This window comes from Periophthalmus magnuspinnatus, chromosome 15 (assembly GCF_009829125.3).
Source record: "Periophthalmus magnuspinnatus isolate fPerMag1 chromosome 15, fPerMag1.2.pri, whole genome shotgun sequence".
NCBI lineage: Eukaryota > Metazoa > Chordata > Actinopteri > Gobiiformes > Gobiidae > Periophthalmus > Periophthalmus magnuspinnatus.
The window spans coordinates 28605205-28627742 of record NC_047140.1 but is presented as its reverse complement, the minus strand read 5'-3'; the positions used below and the strand labels follow the sequence as shown (position 1 = coordinate 28627742).

Sequence of the window (22538 nt, the reverse complement as noted above, 5' to 3'; positions counted from 1 at the left end):
ATCACCACGCTAACGCTGACTGACGTGGACTCCGACGCTAACGACCTCTCCGCGCTCAAACGCACCTCCACGACCACAGAACGCGGACGGCTAATATTTACTCAGATGCTACATGCACAGGCATCTTAAATAAACACATTCACACGTGGTCGGGATAAAGAAAAAAGATTGCTTTGATCACTTGAATCGAGCGGCGTGGAAGCAGATGTTTGACTGGATGTGTTTATAGCTAAGGTGTCAGTGAACGCTTCCATCTTTCTAGAAATCCCAGAAGTTATTCGGAAAGATAGAGATAGGCATCTGGGGTGTTTTCTTTGCCAGATTGTTCTCCCACATATCTGGCAGTAAGACTATCCTATAATGAGATAGCGTGTTTTTGGCTAATCACATTTGATCTGATGGGTTCCAGTTATGCTACATTTGTGCCATTACTCAAAGTCATCACTCACTCTATTGGTGGAGATGTGTTTTTATACTTTTATTTCACTAATGAGAACTGTTGGGTGAGAAGTTTAATTAGAGAAACACTCCATCTTTAGAAGTAGAGCCGTTACTCTTAATAAACCAAAAAATAACTTCTCCCACGATAAGAGACAGTGACCATTACAATCATAACGTAAACCGATACCGTTGTGATCATTCTGGCACTTAAGATGTTCGCGCTGTACGAATACGTCAAGCTAGAGCCGAAACTAGATCCGAAATCATAATACGATAATGAATAAATGGCTCTCATTGTTTCTGATATTGAAATGTGCATTGAGCGCCGAGCCTTTTCCCCACTATGACATTAAAGTTTTTGCCTTGTGGCCATAAAACTGTTTATATAAATGGACGTAGCTAACCTGCTAGCCGCCGCGTTCCAAATAGGAATCGTGTTCGCGCTTCCGGCTCCATCGATTCTGAGATCAATTCACTTTCTATTGAAAAACCGTCGGCACTCTCTCTGTAACTGCCGCTGTCAGACTCATCGTTTTGGTCTTAAAATATTGGTATTTTGGTCGATACTTGATGCGCTAATATGTACAAATATAAGTACATACATCGGCCAACTACTGGAATGTTTTCTATCAGCAAAAATCTACATAAACTTCGTATAATGTTTTGTTGGAGAACTTTAATACCTTCAGTGACAAAGAGGTCTGACACAATAAAGACGATATCGACTTACTGTTGAACGTATCAAAGCTGGAACAATATTTTTTGGGGGGTCAGTATTTATTGTGTGTACTTTTTCTTTGCAGTAGTGGGATATTTTTTGGAAGATTTGAGCTGTTGAAGGTAGAATAAATAACTTCTATGACTCATTTTAGAAACAAATTAATTGCCTAAGTGTTGCATTCTGCAGTTTAGTTATTTCAGCTCATGTTTTTTTAAGATTGTACATGTAGAATTTTTTTTTTTTTTTGGGGGGGGATAATAATTCTGCTTCATGGTTTGGTCTTAATATTATCGTTTATCGTATATATTTTAGCGATATATCACCAGTGCTGGATGAAGTACTCAATTTGCACTACTCAATCTAAGTAAGTAAAAATAAAAGTTAAGTAAAAGTAAAAATGTACTTTAAGAGCAGGCAAGTTTATTTGTATAGCGCAATTTATACACAAAGTAGCTGACAGAATAAGAAAGACATTAAAATCACACAAATCAAAACATAAATAATCACAAATGATCATCATAAAATTAACATTAAAACAGAAGCGTGCAGAATAAAAACCTTTCAGTCATATGAGTAAAAGAGTAAAAAGTAAAAGAGTTCATTTGTTAAAGTGTAAATGTAGAGATATTGATCATAAATGATGCATATTTTGGTCACAGTAACAACACAAATCCATTTCAAATCTTTTCTTACATATTTTGTGTATTTTTTTTTTTGTTTACTCAAAGCCGAAGCTTGAACTCGAAAACTTTAGTCAGGATGTTTACACGAAAATGGTAAAAATAACCCCTCAAATCATATGAAAAGTACTTTTTACTTTTCAGTCCTGTTCAAAAATATAGTAGAGTAGAAAGTACAGATACTTACAAATTCTAGTTAAGTACATTACTTAACTACTTTTACTTCATTGCCTTCCACTGCTGTATATCGCACTTCAAAATGTGTTATCGTGACAGATGTAGTGGGCGTAAAACGGGATAAAAAAGCAGAAGTTAATTAAAATGAGTACATATATTTATCACTGAAGATCGACACGAGCTGTGACGGAAAATTGCCCAAAGTTTGAACCATTCGTGTAAAAAAAAAGCGTCTTTGAAACCTTCCTCTCCTGTAACGGACTTCCTTAAAATCCCCTATAGCTTTTAGTTTGCGTCAGAGCAGAGCGCGCCGAACGAGACGTCTTCTACCTAAAGAAAGTGACACCTGCGATAAATCCAGTGAGATGTGAGTGAACTATGAAACAGCATGTACAGTGATACTCCGCTGTGTAACCCTCAGGAAGTGGAGCGGATGAAAGACGCCCTAAGAACACTGCACTTTGTCTCCCTGGCACCGCAGACACCTCACTCAAAGGCTTTTATTGTGCTGCTTGCGCTTCCATGCGAAAAGTAGCCCCGGCCCCGTGCCCAACAGGAAAACCCGCTGAGGAGCCATTAGGAAAAGATGAAAAGATCCACGGATTAGTTTGTGGAGATAATGTCACACAGGGTTTCACTGTTCTGAGCTGAAACGCGAGAACAAACGACAGTATGTGAGCACGAAAGAGGACACGCTGAACAAAAAACACGTGTATCAGGTGCGTACAGTGGTGGATGAAGTACGCAATGTTGTTATTTAAGTAGAAGTACAGATACAGAGGTAAAAAGTTACTCAGGTAAAAGTGAAAGTGTTAGTATTTTACGTAAAAGCATTTAAGTACCTATTTAAAAATGTACATAGAGTAAAAACTAAGTATTTCACATATATTGTTAATTTATTCAAGTGTAAATGTGCTGTTATTGATTAAAAATGACACGTATTTTGTTCAGCAGTAACAGTTTCTTAGTTTTTCTTATGAATTTTGTGTGTTTATGGTTTTTTTTGCTCAAACTGACGCTTAAACTTGAAAGATTTTGTCAAAATATTAGCACGAACATGGTCAAAATAACCCCTCAAATCAGATGAAAAGTACGTTTTACTTTTCAGTCCTGTTCAAAAACGTAGCAGAGAAGAAAGTACAGACACTGCTCTTAAATGTAGTGAAGTAAAAGTAAAACGTATCCACTGTAAAATGTACTTAAGTAAAGCAGATATGTAAAATTTCAGTAGGGTACTTCCAGTTCCTTCCATCACTGGTTGCATGTATCATTAACGTCGCCCTGTGTGCCATACGATGTTGTTCGCGTCGTCTCTTTGCTGTTATCTCCGTGCTAAAGGCCTAATTAGGTAGTTTCATGATCAGATGAGCTTTGATGTGGCCTTCATTCATCTCCGCTTTGAATCGCAAACATCACAGGAACTAATGTAAAATGCAGTTTGACTTTCAGTAAAAATGTGTGTTTGGTGCACTCTTTTTGCCTGTACTTACCCTTAGACCCTTTTGCAGTTATGTGAAGTTATTCCTAACTTTTCCCCCCCAAAAAATTGAATTCGATGATCAAAGGCAGACAGTTAAGAAAGGCTGTTGTTTATGTGGTATTCATGTATTAATACGGCTGCAAAATCTACAAAATCTCTGTTAGTTTATTTGTTTTTTTGTGCGTTTACTGTGCAAGATACTTCACCTTGCCTCCAGTGTCAGTGTACACAGGTGTATGATGCTAATGATCATGCTAATTCCTCCAATGTAGTATTCGTTTTGCTCAGGTCCTGCAATAAAATTAAAAAAATAGTTTGATTGTGTCGTCTTAGTAAAGTTTCTACCATAAACTGTATAAAGAATTGGACTTAGTGAGTGTGACGCTTAGCAACGCTGTCAATCAAACCTGTTGCTAACGCTATCGGGAGCGACCTCGGAGAAAGAAAGCGCCTGATTGGTCTCGTATTAATGTTCATATCTTGATTTACAGACACAATAGTGAAATAAAAACACCAGGATCAACTAGAGCGGGTTAATACGAACATTTAAGACCAAAATGCTTCTGGAGGAGGCACAGGTCTGATTTAAGATGTGACAATCCTCATCCTCGTCCCGTAGATGACACATATCAGGCCTGTGTAATGTTCACCAAACCCTCTGCACGGCTCAGCAGCACAGCAGGACTCATATACAGTAACAGACCTGCACGTGGTAACACTGTAAGGGGGCATGAATTTGATATAGGGCAACTCCAAAGATGGTTACATCATCCGAACTTTGATAGAAACCACAGACTGTATATATGCACAGGAAGTGAGCATGTGCGCGCTTCTGGCTCCAATTCACTTTACATTAGCAAACTGTGGCGTCTCTCTCTGTAACTGCTGCTGTCAGACTCGTGTTAACCCGCTCTACATGATCCTGGTGTTTTTATTTCGCTATTGTGTCTGTAAATCAAGGTATCAACATTAATAAGAGACAAATCAGCTGCCTTCTTTCCCCAAGATCACTCCAGATAGCGTTAGCAACAGGTTCGATTTCTTTCTAAGCGCCCGGTCCCTGCCAAACCAGAGGTGTAGGCGGCAAGGGGCGTTACCTTCAGCCGCTTCACTCCAGATTGGTTCTTTGATACTCGTGGTCGGAATACCAAATATCGAACTCGGCTTCAAATTGGCCGCTTTAACTGCTCATTTGACTTATACAGTCTTTGGTTTTTATACCCGAGGTTAGAATGCGATTATTTCATCATATTTCGTGTGTGCATTTCATTGTAGCTGCTTCATGTTTCGGCTGCTTTTTCAATCTTTACACATTTTACAATAAGAAATCTGTGGTCAGCTCAAACCGGTGTGTGCTCTTATGAATAATGTATGATTTTAGCTGTATATATTCTCCCCAGTGGCTCCTGGCTCTTGCATAACATCAGCACAAACTCACTATTGGAGCAATTTAGAAAATGCAATATTTCATTAGTTCTATTGCAAAGCCAGGGTCCAGTGAGTCTTAGGGCTTTGCAGACGCAGTGCATGGCCGCCTCCTTAAAACAAATACAAGCGAAAACAACAAATCCCACATTATTTCCAACAAGAGTCCATATTTAGTTTAAAATTAATGACCCAAAACTGGAGAACACTCCATTAGAACAAACACAATGGTCTTTCAGTGTTAGTCTAAACGTAGATATTGTGACTTTGCTAATTACGTGCTAACTTTCTGCTGGGCTTATGATGTTGCCCTGAAGAATAAATCAATATTTTAAGGATGCAAATCAGCCCTGAACTATAAACTACACTTGTTTTGTGTTTTAGTGTTCTCTCATTCTTGGAAACATACATATTCATTCTTTTTTAATATTGAGAAATCCAGTAGATAAATCCATGTTCTTAAAAAGGGTTGGATGAACTGTTTGATGTACAGTTAATTAAATGCAAATAAATGTAAATAAATGCACTTTTTTCCATCAAATGTGTTTAATTTCACTGGCAAAATGGCTCCATAATCTCCCCTAAAAACTGCAGGTTGAAGAAAACTTTGAAGCCAAAATGTTTTAGTTTTTTTCTCTCGCTCATTTCTCATCTGCGAGGACGAGCAGGTTCCAATTTGGCTTCAGTGTGAACGTATTACAATCCTCCTCCTGATTTAGGAGAATGGACCGGGATCCAGAACACACACGTCTTAAATACTTTACAAAGTTGTGAGGCTCGTCGACTTTCAGAGGCGTGTGACCGACAAGTGGATCAGCCAATCAGGGATGTGCATTGTCCGTCCACATCCAAACAAATATGAAACAAATACGACTGAAAACATGGCACATTTTCACAGAACCGATGAGCTTCTTCGAAAAAACACAAATGTACGTACACGGTCAGACTCGTGACTCATCTGTACAGAAAATACAGAGAGATATCAGTCTGGATTTGCCACACGATGAGAACAGGATGTTTTAAAGCAGAAAAAGCGAGCTGGCTTACACCTACAGCAGCCTCCACCTGTTTGAGTGTTCACTTTGGACAGCACAACAATGTCATATTTTTGTGTTTCTCTCAGTAACATATGATTTCACTTTTATAAATGGTAAAAGTACAGATTTTTATTTTTTTTTTTAAGAATTCAAACTGCTCAAACATCCAAATAAATACTCAATTCAACTCCCCTCTGGCCTCTTAAACCTCACGCGCTGTGGTTTGGTTCAAGCTGTTACATTATACTTACCACAAACCATTTCTAGGTGAGTTTTTTTAACCGTGTGGACGTGATTGAGACGTGTCACTGTGGACAAACACGGGCTCAAGGCTTTCTGCTGTAAAGTCGGTCAAATGCACCACGGTATCTGACGTTTATACTATTTTAAACGCGTATTATATCACGGTAATTCACTTCAGCTTTGTCAAGATAAGTAAAGACGAGAGGATGTACCTGTTTGTGTTTGTTGATTACATTTTGCTGTTTATTTTAGCGTTGTTAATCGAGAAAGTTTGATTGCGACATCGGCGACAGTGGCTCAGTTGGCTCTTGGCGTAAACATCATCGCTTTAGTGACCAGATCTACTGACCCACAGGTTGGTCGTACGATTCCAGCTCCCACAGATGAACGCTGTCGTTGTTTCCTTGGGCAAAACACTTGGCCCACCTCACCCCAGTGCCTGTGTGTGTGAATGTGTGAGCGGTTCCTTCACGTAAAGCGCTTAAAAGGTAGAAAAGTGCGATATAAAACATGACCGTTTACCATTTGAGGCTTTTCTGACGTGCTTCAGTTTATCATCCATTACTAATTTGGGAAATGCCACACTTAATCAGATCGTTTTGGAGCAGAACTAATTTGGAACTTTCAGCTGTCACAATCTTTTATAAATATTAGCTCTTTGCGGTGCATTGATGACGTTCTGAAGAAAACCTGTAGAGATTACGCTCTGCATGTCATTATCTACTGTATGAGAAACCAAATATAGATTGAGAAGTTTATAATGCGCTGTCTCAATGCACACAAGTTGCCCCAAACATTTTTGTATTGAGTAAATGGAGCGTGAGTGAGTCCTTGCATACCAAGCAGACCGTGCTTTTTGAACTGCATTGATCTAATTGTGTTTATCGTTCCCGTAACAGTCGACATTCATAAATACACTCTTTTCTTGCGTATTGATTCGCCTGGGCGTGCATACTAAAACCTGCACGACTTCCAGCTGCCACCACAGTGCCGCTCTGACTGAGTTGGAGACGGTTTTGGCGGGACCGGGGAGTGCGATTGTGCCTGTGAACGCGCGTGTGAAAGTCGCTGTAGTGTGAGTAGTGCGGGCGAAGGGGCTCGGATCCGTTGACGGGGCTCGGTCTAATGCGGACTGTCTGCGTCTTTTGTTAAAGTAAGCTCGCTCCCAGGAACCGCAGCCAACAGAGCAACGCCACTGACAAAACAAGACAGCTGTTTGGATAGCGTCACACCTTAGCAGAGCGCTGTGTGGGCTTATACTCGCTTTTGAGCATTTGAACATTTGATTGAACTTGAATGCGGGCCTAGCAAGTGTGCGAAAGTATTCAGGATCATTAGTATGCCGTGCTGTTGGCCTGAATATTTCCAAATCTGAAGAAACAATTAAAACGACTTGCTAATTCTTGGACAAACTATTGATCACACAGAAGCTAGGCCTGTGTGCACTTTTTCTTTGTAAAAATGCAGAGATTTGGGGTATTTTTGTTGCGATACTGTAAGATTTTTAGCTATCGAGGGGATGAATACACTCAATTCTATCAATCTACCCATGGATACCACCTCTGAGTCAATGAATAATGCCATATAACGCTCCTTGAGTATCGGGAAAGGCATTATTATTAGTTATAATGTTACGTGGACATAGATATTGGATTGGATTCGTCGCAATTTAATAATCTGGTAACAGTATTGTATTCTTTGTTTTGTCTTTCTGTTTGTATCGTATTTTAAGTCGGTTAAGGCTGAAAAACAGAGCCCATTTGTTCTCATCGGGTTCCCCTTTATAGAATTAAAGACAAATAAATAAACGTGTAAGCGCATTAAACGATATTAGCTCACAGCTCTCATAAATCTATCTCAAATCAGTCATTTTAATCGCACTGTAACCGACCTGACGAGCTGCTCCAACATTAGACACTGATGCGTGTGTAGATACAGTGAATCCCTCCATTTTCGGTCGGAGAAAACCCGTCGTTCGGATGTTCCAGCTTACGGCAAAAAGGCTAACAGCGTCATTAGCGAGATGTCATTTGCAGGTGCCTCCATAAAGACCATTAATGCACATCAGCTGCAGAACAGACTGAGGAAATGCTCCGATGCCCGGTCCATGAAGTCACAAAGAAACACACAGAATAGAGATGTTATATTTGAGTTCAATGGGAGCAGATCGATTAAGGAGAATGCCACCGTGCCAGACTTAACCGAATTTCATTTTCGTTTGATTTTTGTTAAAATGTCCTGGTCATTTCATAAGACAGGTCATTTGAATACTCCCTCCGCAGAAAAGGTGTCACAAAGTAATGAATTCTGTCAAGGTTCTCACACTGAACAGGCACAAAATTCTACCAAAATCACTCTCTGGACTCACTAAAGACGAGGGGAACCTTAGAGGAAAAATGTTGGGTCACTCGCGTATAATTCCCAGATGTGTTAGTTAAGTCTATAAAAGTCTGTAATAATAAGTCTGTAATCACGAAAATGCTTAAAGTTGTTATGGATATGAATAATTACAACTTTAACAGAGAATATTATGGATGAGCAGGGCCGTCGACTGAAATTTGGAGGTCTGGGGCAATAAGCTTCACATGGGCCCCCCCTGTAATGCAAATTAATAGGAAGAGGATCCAATTCTGGGCCCCCTAAAACGCTGGGGCCCCGGACAACAAACCTCCCGTTGACTCCTCTGTGGATAAGTTGTTTTTTTCTGCACGTTCAGGTGATATAATGGCGATTATCTTTGTTGGCGATTATTATGATTATATAAAATGTCCCGCGAATGATTATTGTCGACACTTTTATCACGATAAATGATATTATTGTTTATTGTCCCGTCCCTAGTCTGTAGTTTGGTAGATTGTGGATTTGCTCGTTTTAAATCAGGAAATAATACATAAAGTTGTCTCTCGCTATATCGCGGTTCACCTTTCGTGGTCTCGCTGTTTCGCGGATTTTTTTAGCGCAATTTTGCACACGCATTGTATTAGTCTCCTCTGTGCCGTGTCTCCTGTACAGTACAAAATGTGTTCAGACAAATTTACATAAACGTTGGATCGCAGTGTGACTCTGAAGTGCTGTACGTTTGCAATTTGTTTTCTCCCCGACAAAACCCACAATGTCGATGAAACGTTCTGCACCGACAAAGACGCCTACGAAGGTTTGAACTTTGAGAGAGTTTAAACGAGAGAGAAATGTGAGAAAATGTTAACGCCTGTGTGAGAAAAGTGTATAAAGTGTGTGGTGAGGGGTTTTACAGACAAAAACATAAAGAACAATTGCAAAAAATAAAGCCGATACTTCGCGGATTGCGGGTTATTTTTAGAACGTAACCCCCGCGATAAACAAGGGACCGCTGTATTTCTAAACTGTTCACTAAAGGACTCAGTTATGGGTGTAGACGTCTGGGTGAGGACTAGTTGCTGGATCCACTACCAGAAAATTTTCAAAGTCCAGCTTTAATTATGACTATTTGTGTCCGATAGACTCTGGGTGACTTATATATGAAATGTCAACGTGATTAATGGTTATTTTCATCTTGGGAATATAGAAACAATAGTTAGCCGGAGCAGTTCTAGTAACGAATATAAGGGATTGGTACTAGAACGGTTTATTAGAAGTAGTAGTAGTAGCAGTAGTAGTAGTATATTAGTAGAATGGTCACACAAATGGAGCTCAACAGTGACCGCCCATGTCCTGGTTCTGGAAGTAAATTTATCTTTCGTTTTCTCATTTTTCCAAAACACGCTAATGCTACGTGGTAACTAAACACCACAAGACCTATAATTGTATTTAAAATCTGCTTCTGAAACTGTATAAACCGCAAAATTCTTAATGCATTTTGCCAAATCTCACGTTTTAAATGTGCTTTTTTGGGGTTAAAACGACCTCATTATGGATATAAGTTATCACGAAGCTGGTTATCCTGCATAATGTCTTTTATTTATTAATTTATTGTATTTATTTAAACCCAGATAAACATAGAAGTTAAGCATTTTTAAATACAACATGCGTCTTGTAGGTCCAAGACACATTAATATCAAGACATAATGATTGAAATGACAAGACAGAAGACGAAACGGGACAGTTGATAGACAAGACTAACAATTATAATAAAAATAAACCATATGTAGCGTGCGTGTGTGTGAAGAACTCTTAATATTTGTTGTTTTTTTAAAAGCCCATGGGGAAAATGAATGCAAAATGTACTTCCTGAATGGGAGCGTGTGGTCACTGTTGAGCTCCTTAGTAAAGAAAACAAAACCAGACAACACAGTTCGGTTTATTCAAGAAACATTAAACATAGTAACAGTCTCAAAGCATATAAACCTGTTCTCCTGTTGCATCATCTTCACTCTATATTCAAGAATAGATTTTTTGTGACCCAGAAACACCGGCGGCCTCATGCGAGCTTTGACAAAGTGTTCAACTCGGACACCGTGGCAGCCTAATAACAAATGTCCCTCCCTCCGTCTCCTGACCTTCTTAAGTAAAGAAAGGAGTGGATGAGTACAGCAGCGCGGACCGAGCTTAATGATGCGTTCAGGGGCATTAAAGATGGTAGGACAGAACGACGTCTGTGCCTAACTTAAAAGATCAAAATGGCTGTTTGTGTGTAGGCTTTTCAAAGGCATAAGTTGTGATTCGGCTGCACAAATGCCCTAAACATATTTCATCATTAGACAGGTTCATCCCAACATGGTTTATAATGGCCTGTTACTCATTTAAAAGAGCTTTACTTGTTTATTTTTCCTTGTAAAATGTTTGTTTTAGTGAATAAATCAAGCCGCAGGGTGCATGGCCTCAGTCTATTTATCTGTCATCTCATTCGGAAACCATAAAGTAAGTTGTTAGCGTTTCTGTAGCGATAAAACTACATTTTGATCACAGAATATTATGAAACATCAGTGGTGGAAGATGTACTTTTATTTAAGTAACAAAATTGTGTACAAGTACTGGAGAAAAAGTATCCTCAAGTAAAAGTATCACATGGAAAAATCTACTTAAGTAAAATATTAATGTATCTGTTTGAAAATGTGCTTAAAGATTAAAAAGTAAAAGTATTTTTCGCAGATTTTGAGATTTATAATAAGTAATTTTAATGTAAATGTTGTGATTTTGATAAAGATTTGAGCTGAATTTTGTTCAACAGAAACAATTGAATCAATAGTTGTTGTTTTTTGGCTGGTTTTATCTGTACATTTTTGTTTGTTTAAATTATAAAGTTGTACAGCAGGTCTTAAACAATAATAAAAAACACTAACATGGTCAAAATAACCCGTCAAATCATATGAAAAGTACTTTTTACTTTTCAGTTCAGTTGTGGAGTAGAAAGTACAGATTCTGTGGTCAAATGTAGTGAAGTAAAAGTAATAAGTATCCACTGTAAAATGTGCTTAAGTGAAGTACAGATACCTACAATTTGACTTAGGTACAGTACTTTATAATTTGTAGTTTGTTACATTCCACCACTGTAAATATCCTGGTTTGAAAATGTTGAAAATCAGATAGAGCCTAGAGAAATAAGACTTGTTATTGCATGTCCTGGAAAGTTCCACAGCATGACATTTAACGCATTTATCTTGTATTTATTCAATTAAAAGTGTACGAAAAAGGACATTCTGACTGCTCCTCTCTGCAGTTCTGACGGAGTTGCAGCTTGACCTGGCAACATCACCTGCTTATCTTTATGGAGACAGAGCTTAAAGTTTACGATGAAGGTCTTTAGTTTGACTGGATTATGGACGATTTCTGAAAATCTCTGACATCTTAACTGTCTGAAGTGATGCCTGGCCAAAAAAAAAGTCGCCACCTGGGTTTAACTAAGCAAATATGTCCTCTCCTCCTGCAGTTGGTCCAGTCTAGGTTCAGCAGAATGAGGTCAGCTGACACCTGAATATACTGAATGACCAGGTTATTCCATCAATGGATTTTTTCTTCCCTGATGGCACGGGGCATATTCCAAGATGACGATGCCAGGATTCATCGGGCTCAAATTGTGACAGAGTGGATCAGGAGCATGAGACGTCATTTTCACACATGGATCGTCCACCACAGAGTCCAGACCTTAACCCCATTGAGAATCTTTGGGATGAGCTGGAGAAGCTTTGTGCAGCGTCAGACTCGACCAGCATCAATGCAACAGGTGAAGAATTAATGCAACACTGGATGGAAATGAATCTTGTGACGTTGCAGAAGCGAAATCGAAACAATGACACAGAGAATGATCAAAAGTAAAGGCGGAACAACCAAATATTAGAGTGTGAGAGCTTTTTTTTTTGGCCAGACAGTGCATTTACTACCTCTATCCCCTGTAATATACACGCACATTTATGTATCTAAACTAAACTCTCAACTAACTCCAGATTCACTGAACTGCTTTCACTTGTTTGTGACCTGGCGCCGACTTATTTTTTACCTCACATTGTTAAGTGTAGCCAGTAAAGTCAAACTGTGCTTTTGTGATAAGAAGAACATCAAGCCTTTGGTTCACAGCCCATTTCGCTTTTGAACAGGGAACATAACGTCCACATTATAACTGACCACTGTAATCTGTGTTTGATATTACATTTATTTATTTAAAAAAAATAACTGGCAGAGGTTGGCTCTCCAAAACAGTCACCGCAGCACAAACGCTGTCCGGTGAAGCTTCCAGACTGGGCGCATGCATTTTAATTGCCTTCCCAGTGTCCTCAGTTCACCAGACAATGGCAGAAGTCTTGGAAAAAAAATTATAGAAATGTTTTATTATTCCATCAATCTTAAAATAATTGTGTTCACCAGCCAAGACGTTCTTTTAACTCCCTGGCAGCTTCCACGTGTTGATGTCATGTGTTAATGCTTTTTCCATTGTGGATTACTTTTAGTAGATATAATTATTAAAAGAAACATTTGAAAATTGAGCCACCCTCTGTTCTGTTCTTCTGCTGGCACTAGCCCCTGTTATTTCATTTAAAGTTGAAGATCAAAATGTCTAAAGATCTAAGAGACAGAGGGAGGCCTGGTTGTAAGTTGAACCTACATTTCTGGAAAAGTACTTTGTGACACTTCATCCCATAAACTTTGGAAAACTTGTAAATCCTGTTTCCTAAAATTAATGTTTACAACTTTTTGGAAATGCCTCATTAAGTATGGTCTGCGAGACGAGAAACAGAGGGAGTTCAAAAGTTTGTCCTGCGTTGGGATCGCCGTGTTCTGAAAATTATATGATCGTACACATATCGATGACATTTTTATTGTACCATTTGCTAAACTGCTTTTTACCAATTTATGTTTTCCTCAGTGTACATGGTGTAGCCTGGTTTTATGCCTGTTTAATGTGCAACAACATGGAATGGAATGATGTGATTTGGATTTTTAAACTTGCAAATGGATGCCAGGGCTGCAGTCGAATAAGCTAACTCCTCGTCGACTAAAGACACGTCCTGCCAATCGATTAGTCAGCTGGAAAGTCGATATTGGTCCGGCCCCAGTTGAGCCGATATCACGTTTTTGGTTTATAAAGTAGAGGGGGTGACAGTGGCTCAGTTGGTCGAACGTTTGTCCGCTGATCCGAAGATTGGCCTCGAATCCCGCTCTCGACAAAAACGTCATTGGTAAAGCGGTCAGATCTACCGTGCAATTCCAGCTCCCACAGATGAATGCTGTTGTTGTGTCCTTGGGCAAGACACTTAACCCACCTCGCCCCCAGCGTCTCTGTACACTGATGCGTGAATGGGTGAGATTTGCTGGCAAATGTTGGCTCAAAACATCTAAAAATATTACACTTGGTTTTTTCGAAAGCTGCTCTGTAGTTACAAAACATTTTATTTGAGATTTTTTACCTTTATTCTGTTTGTGTTTAAAGGGAAATGATTATATTTTCAGTCTCTGCCCAGGTATCGGTTGGTATCGGGTTGGTATTATCAGATAAAGCGAGATACGTGACCCAAACTCTTAAAAATATGAAATTTGTGACCCAAACTCTCAAAAATATGAAGTAGCTCACCCAAACTCTCAAAAATATGAAGTATGTGACCCAAACTCTCAAAAATATGAAGTTTGTGACCCAAACTCTCGAAAATATGAAGTACGTGACCCAAACTCTCAAAAATATGAAGTTTGTGACCCAAACTCTCGAAAATATGAAGTATCTGACCCAAACTCTCAAAAATATGAAGTTTGTGACCCAAACTCTCAAAAATATGAAGTTTGTGACCCAAACTCTCGAAAATATGAAGTACGTGACCCAAACTCTCAAAAATATGAAGTTTGTGACCCAAACTCTCGAAAATATGAAGTATCTGACCCAAACTCTCAAAAATATGAAGTTTGTGACCCAAACTCTCAAAAATATGAAGTACGTGACCCAAACTCTCAAAAATATGAAGTATGTGACCCAAACTCTCAAAAATATGAAGTTTGTGACCCAAACTCTCGAAAATATGAAGTACGTGACCCAAACTCTCAAAAATATGAAGTTTGTGACCCAAACTCTCGAAAATATGAAGTATCTGACCCAAACTCTCAAAAATATGAAGTTTGTGACCCAAACTCTCAAAAATATGAAGTTTGTGACCCAAACTCTCGAAAATATGAAGTATCTGACCCAAACTCTCAAAAATATTAAATTTGTGACCCAAACTCTCAAAAATATGAAGTACGTGACCCAAACTCTCAAAAATATGAAGTTTGTGACCCGAACTCTCAAAAATATGAAGTTTGTGACCCAAACGCTCAAAAATATGAAGTATCTGACCCAAACTCTCAAAAATATGAAGTACGTGACCCAAACTCTCAAAAATATGAAGTATCTGACCCAAACTCTCAAAAATATGAAGTACGTGACCCAAACTCACAAAAATATGAAGTACGTGACCCAAACTCTCAAAAATATGAAGTACATGACCCAAACTCACAAAAATATGAAGTACGTGACCCAAACTCTCAAAAATATGAAGTATGTGACCCAAACTCTCAAAAATATGAAGTACGTGACCCAAACTCTCAAAAATATGAAGTATGTGACCCAAACTCTCAAAAATATGAAGTACGTGACCCGAACTCTCAAAAATATGAAGTACGTGACCCGAACTCTCAAAAATATGAAATTTGTGACCCAAACTCTCAAAAATATGAAGTACGTGACCCCAACTCTCAAAAATATGAAGTTTGTGACCCAAACTCTCAAAAATATGAAGTACGTGACCCAAACTGCACTCACAAGACTACACCTGCAGGGGGAGTTCATGCAAAAACAGCTATATGCAGATAAAAGTACTTCTGGGAGTATCTAGATCAGAGGTTGCCAACTCGCAGCTCTGGAGTCGCATGTGGCTCTTTCATCCTTACACTGCGGCTCCATGTGGCTCAGGAAAATAATAATAGTGTTTAATTGAAGTGTATTTTATTTGTGTTAGTTCTTTTTTAAATTGTGATCTTGAAATATTAAAATAAGCCGGACGTCAATAAAGGCAAGGCAAGTATATTTGTACAGCGCAATTGATACACGAGGTGATTCAAAGTGTTTTACAGAATAAAAAAGACATTAAAATCACAATATAATCATAAATAATCATCATAAGATTAACATTAAAGGAGAAAAGTGCAGAATAAAACCCTTTCAGTCATTTGCACGGCTAAACAGAACCGTTTTGATGGATTTAAACATTGTCAAAGTCGAGGTCTGTCTCACATCTTCAGGGAGAATGTTCCAGGTTTTAGCTGCAGAAAACTGAAACACAGATTCCCCGTGTTTAGTACTCGTCAAAACCCCATGAATTTAGGCTCCGCTACACGCTCCAAAAGCCCAAAGGTGACATAAGGATGGCATTTTTTATTTGCTACGTGAATAATTTAAGTTCATTTAAAAGGGACTTTCAGCTCAACGTGATTTTTTTTTTGTTATTATTATTTTTTAAGAGTTCAAAATGTCCAAAATGTGTTCATTACATAAATAAAACAGTATTTTCTCAGTAGCACTACATGGATTTCATAAGCATCACACTATAGCTGATTATACAAAAGGTAAAGGTAAAAAAAACCCAATATACACAGTGTTATCTTCATTTTAGATGTGTTTTCTTTCCCAGTGTTTTCTTTTCCATGGAAACCGGGTCCAAATGGCTCTTTGGGGGTTAAAGTTGCCGACCCCTGCTCTAGATTAAATTTATCAATGAGACTTTGAAGAGTTTAATCTTCCTTTTTACGTATAAATACAAAAAAAATATGAAATCCTCAGCTACTTTCCCAACTCATTAACTTGTCCTTTCTGCTGTTGACCCAGAAATACAATGATTAGTCAATGAAAACAAATTTTGGTTGATTAAGACTCCATCGACTAAGTGACTCAATGCCCACAGCCCTAATGGAGACTTATATAGATAGATCCTTATTACTGTGAGAGTGGAAACCCTGACACTCTACATCGTGTTATGTGGTGGAGCAGCACATAGATTGAATTGGTATCGCTACGTTTTTAGTCCAAGTATTTTAGTTTTTTCAGATATAAAACACGTTAACGAGGCTGCACGCTCTTATCTCTGCCTCTGGCCTGTATTAAGAATCCAGTGTTATCCTCTGATGACAGTAGGGGGCAGCATTGTGCATTGTAGCATATAGCCTGCCGTAATTCATTAGAAGAAGAAGAAGGCAGAGTATTTATCATATCTAGTTGAAAAAATGCTTTAAAATTGATCATTATAGATTCTTGTTCTGGTTGGATTTACGTTAGAATCGCTCTCATTTTAGATTTTGAGATCGACCCAAAAATATAATCTACTGAAAACATTTGACCATAAGGGGCAGCGATTTTAAGGTCTGGAGTCAGGTCATGTTTCTGTATCTAAACCAGTGGAGGATTGTTCTCACTGATTTCATTTCCTTCCTCTTTGAATAAACAGACTCAGATAAATATTCAGTCGCCTTTTCACATGGCTCTGAAAGCCTCCATTCAAAACAGCCATGATTACACTTTATTGACTGTAAATCATGGAGCTTCTAGTGTTGTTCTTCTATTTCTTTTCTTAAAGCATTGACCCTGATGAGGCGAGGGCAATTCAAGGTCAAGGGGGGGCACTGCGCTAATCGCTGCCCTTGACACAATTTTTTTTAATCTGATCCGATACCAATATCGCATAGTGTGAAGAAGCAAACTAAAGATGAGTCTTTAGTTGGACGCCTTTGCATTTGAGGACAAGTGCCCCTGATGTACATCATGGGCACCGTGGACGCACGTTTGAGAAAAATACTTGACATGCGTCCAGGTTGTCCGCTGTGGTCTGCGTGTGAATTTGGATGTTTAGTTTTCCCTGTGTCTTTGTGAATGATGCAGACCAGCTTAAGAGAGTGGCTTTAGTGTATTTATTACATAAAACGGAGGCAGTCGGCTCTGCGGCGGCGTGTCTGGCTCCGTGACTAGCATTTATGCTAGTTTGTCACTGATGTTTTTCTACTTTTTCTGGATAATGACGTCGTTACATCACTGCACAAGAGTCTCTGATTGGTTGACACGCGTCAAACGCCAAAAGTTCAGCTTTTTCATCTGTCTGATGCTTTGGACGGCCGACACCTGAACGCTCAAGACGTGTCAATGTTGCAAAAACACAGTGGGGAAGGTGCTCATCCACCATACACTTTGCATATTAAGTCAACGCCCTTGATGCGCCGATGTGAACGCACCATCAGGCTACTCAATTTTATTACAGGACAAAAAATAAAAGGCTTTCTCTAAAGAGATTTTGAAGACTTAAGTGTTAGAGTCAAATGTTGTCATGTATGTGCTGTTGTCGTGTTAGCGATATTGTCGTGTGCACGTTCCACAATTACTTTACTAAGATTAGTGTCCACTCCAAAGGCTAAATAAAAGTATCAAAGAGCTAACACAAATATCTTTTCTGTTATTATTAGCGTTTTAACTGTCTGCAGAGCCTCCACAGTCTGAATTTAACCTGCTCTGGGTGTTAGCGTTAGCCACAGACGTCAACAGCAGCAGTGCCAGCATCTACGGGTTTTTAATCTGGAAAATACAAAGTTCTATTGGATCAGTGATTTGCTCTGATTACTCGCCGATGCAATACCTAAAAAATGTGTTCATGAGTCAAGTTAATCTTTTCCCTTTTTGCATCTCATTTTCAAAGCGGGTAAACATCCTGTGAGGACCTCGTGAATGGTTAAACGCGCAGTCTAATGAGCCCGGCGCTTCTGGCCTTCACGTTTGTTATGGCAAAAATAATAAGAGGCCGTCATTGTGGCTAATTACGCTCACGACGCAGAGCAGCTAATTCCCGTTCTCAGCTCAATGGGTTTATTGTTAATGAACAGCTCAAATGTCTAGCGTAAAAAATGTCACGTAAACCCGGCGCTCCTCCATCAGCCCTGGCCTTTCTGTCCCATTGTATCAATCCTTAAGGGTGTTTCCATGGCGACGCCAAACCGAATCAACACCAGTGCTTCCTTTAATTCATCGTCACAAGTGCATTGATTCGAGGAGCTTTACGTTACGCCAAACATGCCGATAGTTCGATGCATGGGGCGGTTGTGTCTCTGTATCTCTGTATTTTTTCCCCACTCCTTTATTATGCTAAATGGTTTTGAACTCTGCTTTTTCTGATTGGCTGTAGAACTCTTGATTAAAAAGATGATTAGAAATGACCAAATCTCGGTCTTATTTAGAATTCGATTAAATCCTTGTATCCCACTGGGCCCGAGGTTCAGCTGAGGACGTGCTAGGTATGTGGTTTAGTCCTGGAAAGATAATTTACTGAGGGTGTTGTAGGGAGTGTCTGGGGAGGGGGAAGTACAGACCGAGTGTCCTATGCTGCTGTCTCCTCGTGTAAGTTCGAAATGCTAGTTATAGCCTTGGCCAAAGTGATCCCATTGGGAGAGCAAAAAATAGTATAGTGGACCTTTAGACTAGGTGTGAGGAAGCAGGAGGCAGAGCTGTATAAAAAGTGTCTTTTACCAGACTGAATTTATTAAAAAAAGGAAAAAAAAGATGACTGGTTGAATGCAAAATAACTCAAGAAAACAGCATAAACCGTTCACACAACTAAACAGAAAATAAGCAACTTAAATGAAATCTGCAGAACCATCCATGACCACACAGACGTCCCCCCAATGGACCCAGTCTCACTGCTTTTACACAGGGCGGACCTCCCCCAAGGACCAATGCCACAGGTGCAGTTAGATTTGAACTTTAGCTGTATTCCAATATAAACTGCAATTTTGAGGCTTAAGTCCCTTTGAGAATAAAAAAAAATATATATATATATATATATATATATATATATATATATATATATATATATATATATATAAACACTTAAATATACAAAATACACATAAACCTTGACACAAAAAAAGAACTTAACTCATTTTTCCTCTCCACATGGTCCGGCCCACGACCTCACCCCCAAAATCTTTAAAAATGGGCGACATTGAGCAAAAAAATGGGCGACGTTGAGCGAAAAAATGGGCGACGTTAAGCGAAAAAATGGGCGACATTGAGCAAAAAAATTGGCGACATTGGGCAAAAAAATGGGCGACGTTGGGCAAAAAAATGGGCGACATTGGGAGAAAAATGGGCGACATTGAGCAAAAAAATGGGCAACATTGGGCAAAAAAAATGGGCGACATTGGGCAAAAAAAATGGGCGACATTGGGAAAAAATGGGCGACGTTGAGCAAAAAAATGGGCGACATTGGGCAAAAAAATGGGCAACATTGGGCAAAAAAATGGGCGATATTAGGCAAAAAATGGGCGACGTTGGGCAAAAAAATTGGCGACATTGAGCAAAAAAATGGCCGACATTGGGAAAAAAAATGGCCGACATTGGAAAAAAAAATGGCCGACATGGGGCAAAAAAATTGCCGACATTGGGCAAAAAAATTGCCGACATTGAGCAAAAAAAAAATGGCCAACATAGTTTAAAATAAAACTATAAACACTTAAATATATAAAATACACTTGAAAACGATCTCGAAACAAAAAAGAACTGAACTCATTTCTCCCCTCTACATGGTCCGGCCCACAACTTTACCCCCAAAGGCTTTAAAAATGGTCGACATTGGGCAAAAAAATGGCCGACATTTAGCAAAAAAAAGAGGCCAACACTGAGTAAAAAAATGGCCGACATTGAGCAAAAAAATGTTCCAACATTGTTTAAAATAAAACTATACAGACTTAAATATACAAAATACACAAAAAGACCTTGAAACACTGGACCGTGTTGAGACTCATGAGTGGATGTATGTTTTAACTGAATTATGTAACAAAATGAATACGTTTAAGCATGTAAAATATCTTTAAAGTAATTTGTGTAAGTGTGGTGTTTAACTTAAAGGTGAACTATAACTAACTAAATAAAAAAAAAAACAGGATCGTTGTATCTAATGGTTTAGTTATCTATTAAAAAAAATTAAATTAAATGTGTGAAACTAAATAAAATTACTGTGGATTTAATAGGACACACTAGGTATATAGCAACTGTGTAGTTTGTCGTGCAGGTCAACAAATGTCAGCCTGACTTCAGACTTTTCAATATTGCACCACAAAATCTCTTTCGTGTTTTGTTATTTTTCATTTTGGCTTTATTGTCTGAGAAACTTGAGTTCAACCAGTGTAGGGGTGGTCAGTTCACAGCTGCCAAGTCAATAAAAGCAATTAGATATGAAATCACTTGAGGGAGCGGATGATTCTTTACTGGAAATGTGCTGATGTGTTCTGCTTCCAAAATATGACCACAGGCTTCGAACAGTGAGATGGATGTAGGAGACAGGGGCAAGACAAAAGCCATTCTGTGGTGTGGGACTGAGGCAGCACTCGCTTATTAACAAGGCAGGAGGAAATGCTTTACACCAAGACGCTGGGTTTTTCATTAGCGTTTGCCTTATTCATCATGATGCTCCTGTTTAATCCGGATGCTGTTTGTTTACCTAAAGGTTTCTGAGTCATGTGCTGAGGTCGATCAGGCGCATTTTGGCAGGCGAAGTGAATAAGGGGGATATGTTTGAAGGCGATGTTTTGAGATGGGTTGAACTGATGGATAGACCCGGTGTTTGTGTCAAATTTGAGCTGTAAATCCCCCCGCTGACCCTTAAGGCGCTGATGCTATCGTGACTGCACATAAAACCATTCTTTAAATATGAACGCACTGACTCGCCTTATGACTCAGACTTCTTTAGTTCTTAAGTTTTGCTGCGGTCAATCAAACTTTGGGAACTTTTCTCTTTCTCCTGCACTCACACATGCTCTCAAAACTATAACTGAAGCTCTACTTTAGATAGAGTGGCCCAAAAGTCACTGACAGTTGAAAAAAAAAATCATAACTCTTTTGTTTCTAAGTATTTTTCTTTTATTTTTCCAGAGCATTTAGAACAACCCTTCCGACATTAATCTGAGCAAATACAGCACCGAGGAACGAACCCTCATTGTCCAGTGGTACTTTGAGTCACATGGGTCAAGCGTAAACGCCATTAAAGGGATAATAAGTGTTTTTCAAAGACAGGGGGCAGTATGTGATCTCCACAGACCCGACTAGTCCCGATTTCTTCCTGTGCAGCGATCGTAAAGAAAAGGTGTTTGTGAATAAACCTCAGACGATAAACAAATTAAAACGGAATATCGAGGATCAAATAAGAGCCATAAGTACGGAAATGCTTTAAAAATGTTAGGAAAAGTGTGTTGGATCGGGCTGTTCAGGGCCAAACCCAAAATGATAGACACTTCCCCTAGTTTAAGTAGCGTAAAGTTCAAGTGTAAGTGAACAATTATAACCGTATATATCGCCAAAAATCTCAGAAGGTTCAGTTTATCTACTGCTAAAATTTGGTGAGTATAACTTAAGAATTTAAAAGTGTCAGTGACTTTTAGATATAGTTTTGATACCTAAAATAAAGTGCTATAAGGTCTCGGTATGGGGGTGTTGGAGTTTTTCCCTCTGATTCGAAGGATGGCAGTTCAAATCCTACATGTGGCATTATCCCGGCTTCCGCAGAAGAACACAGCCGCTGTTTCCTTGACACAACTAACCTCGCTCCCATTGTGCACGCTGCTGTATGAACGAGCGTGCGAATGGGAGCGCGAATGGGTTCCTTGATATAAAACGCTGTGAGTGCCCATTGAAACTAGAAAAGCACTTTAAAAATGTTGTGTTTGTATTTCAAATTAAACCGTGACTGACTCTGGAGACACCATTAAAAGAAATTAGTTCGACAAAAAGGCTTATTATTCGGTTTTGTGGAGTCATGTGAAGCGGCTCTCGTCCTCTCGGCACTTAAACCTCCGTCCGTTAGACCGGTGATCCCCAACCAGCGCACGAAAACAGTAAATAATTTATCAGCGACAGCATCTTGTGCCAACAC

The 22538-nt window shown here is 39.0% G+C and overlaps 1 protein-coding gene across 2 annotated transcripts in view; it reads left to right on the top strand.

The window, feature by feature from the left end:
• LOC117382402 (potassium voltage-gated channel subfamily KQT member 5-like) overlaps positions 1–22538 on the top strand; it is a 94803-nt gene that overhangs the window by 4990 nt on the left and 67275 nt on the right. The gene's annotated exons all lie outside the window — the stretch shown is intronic.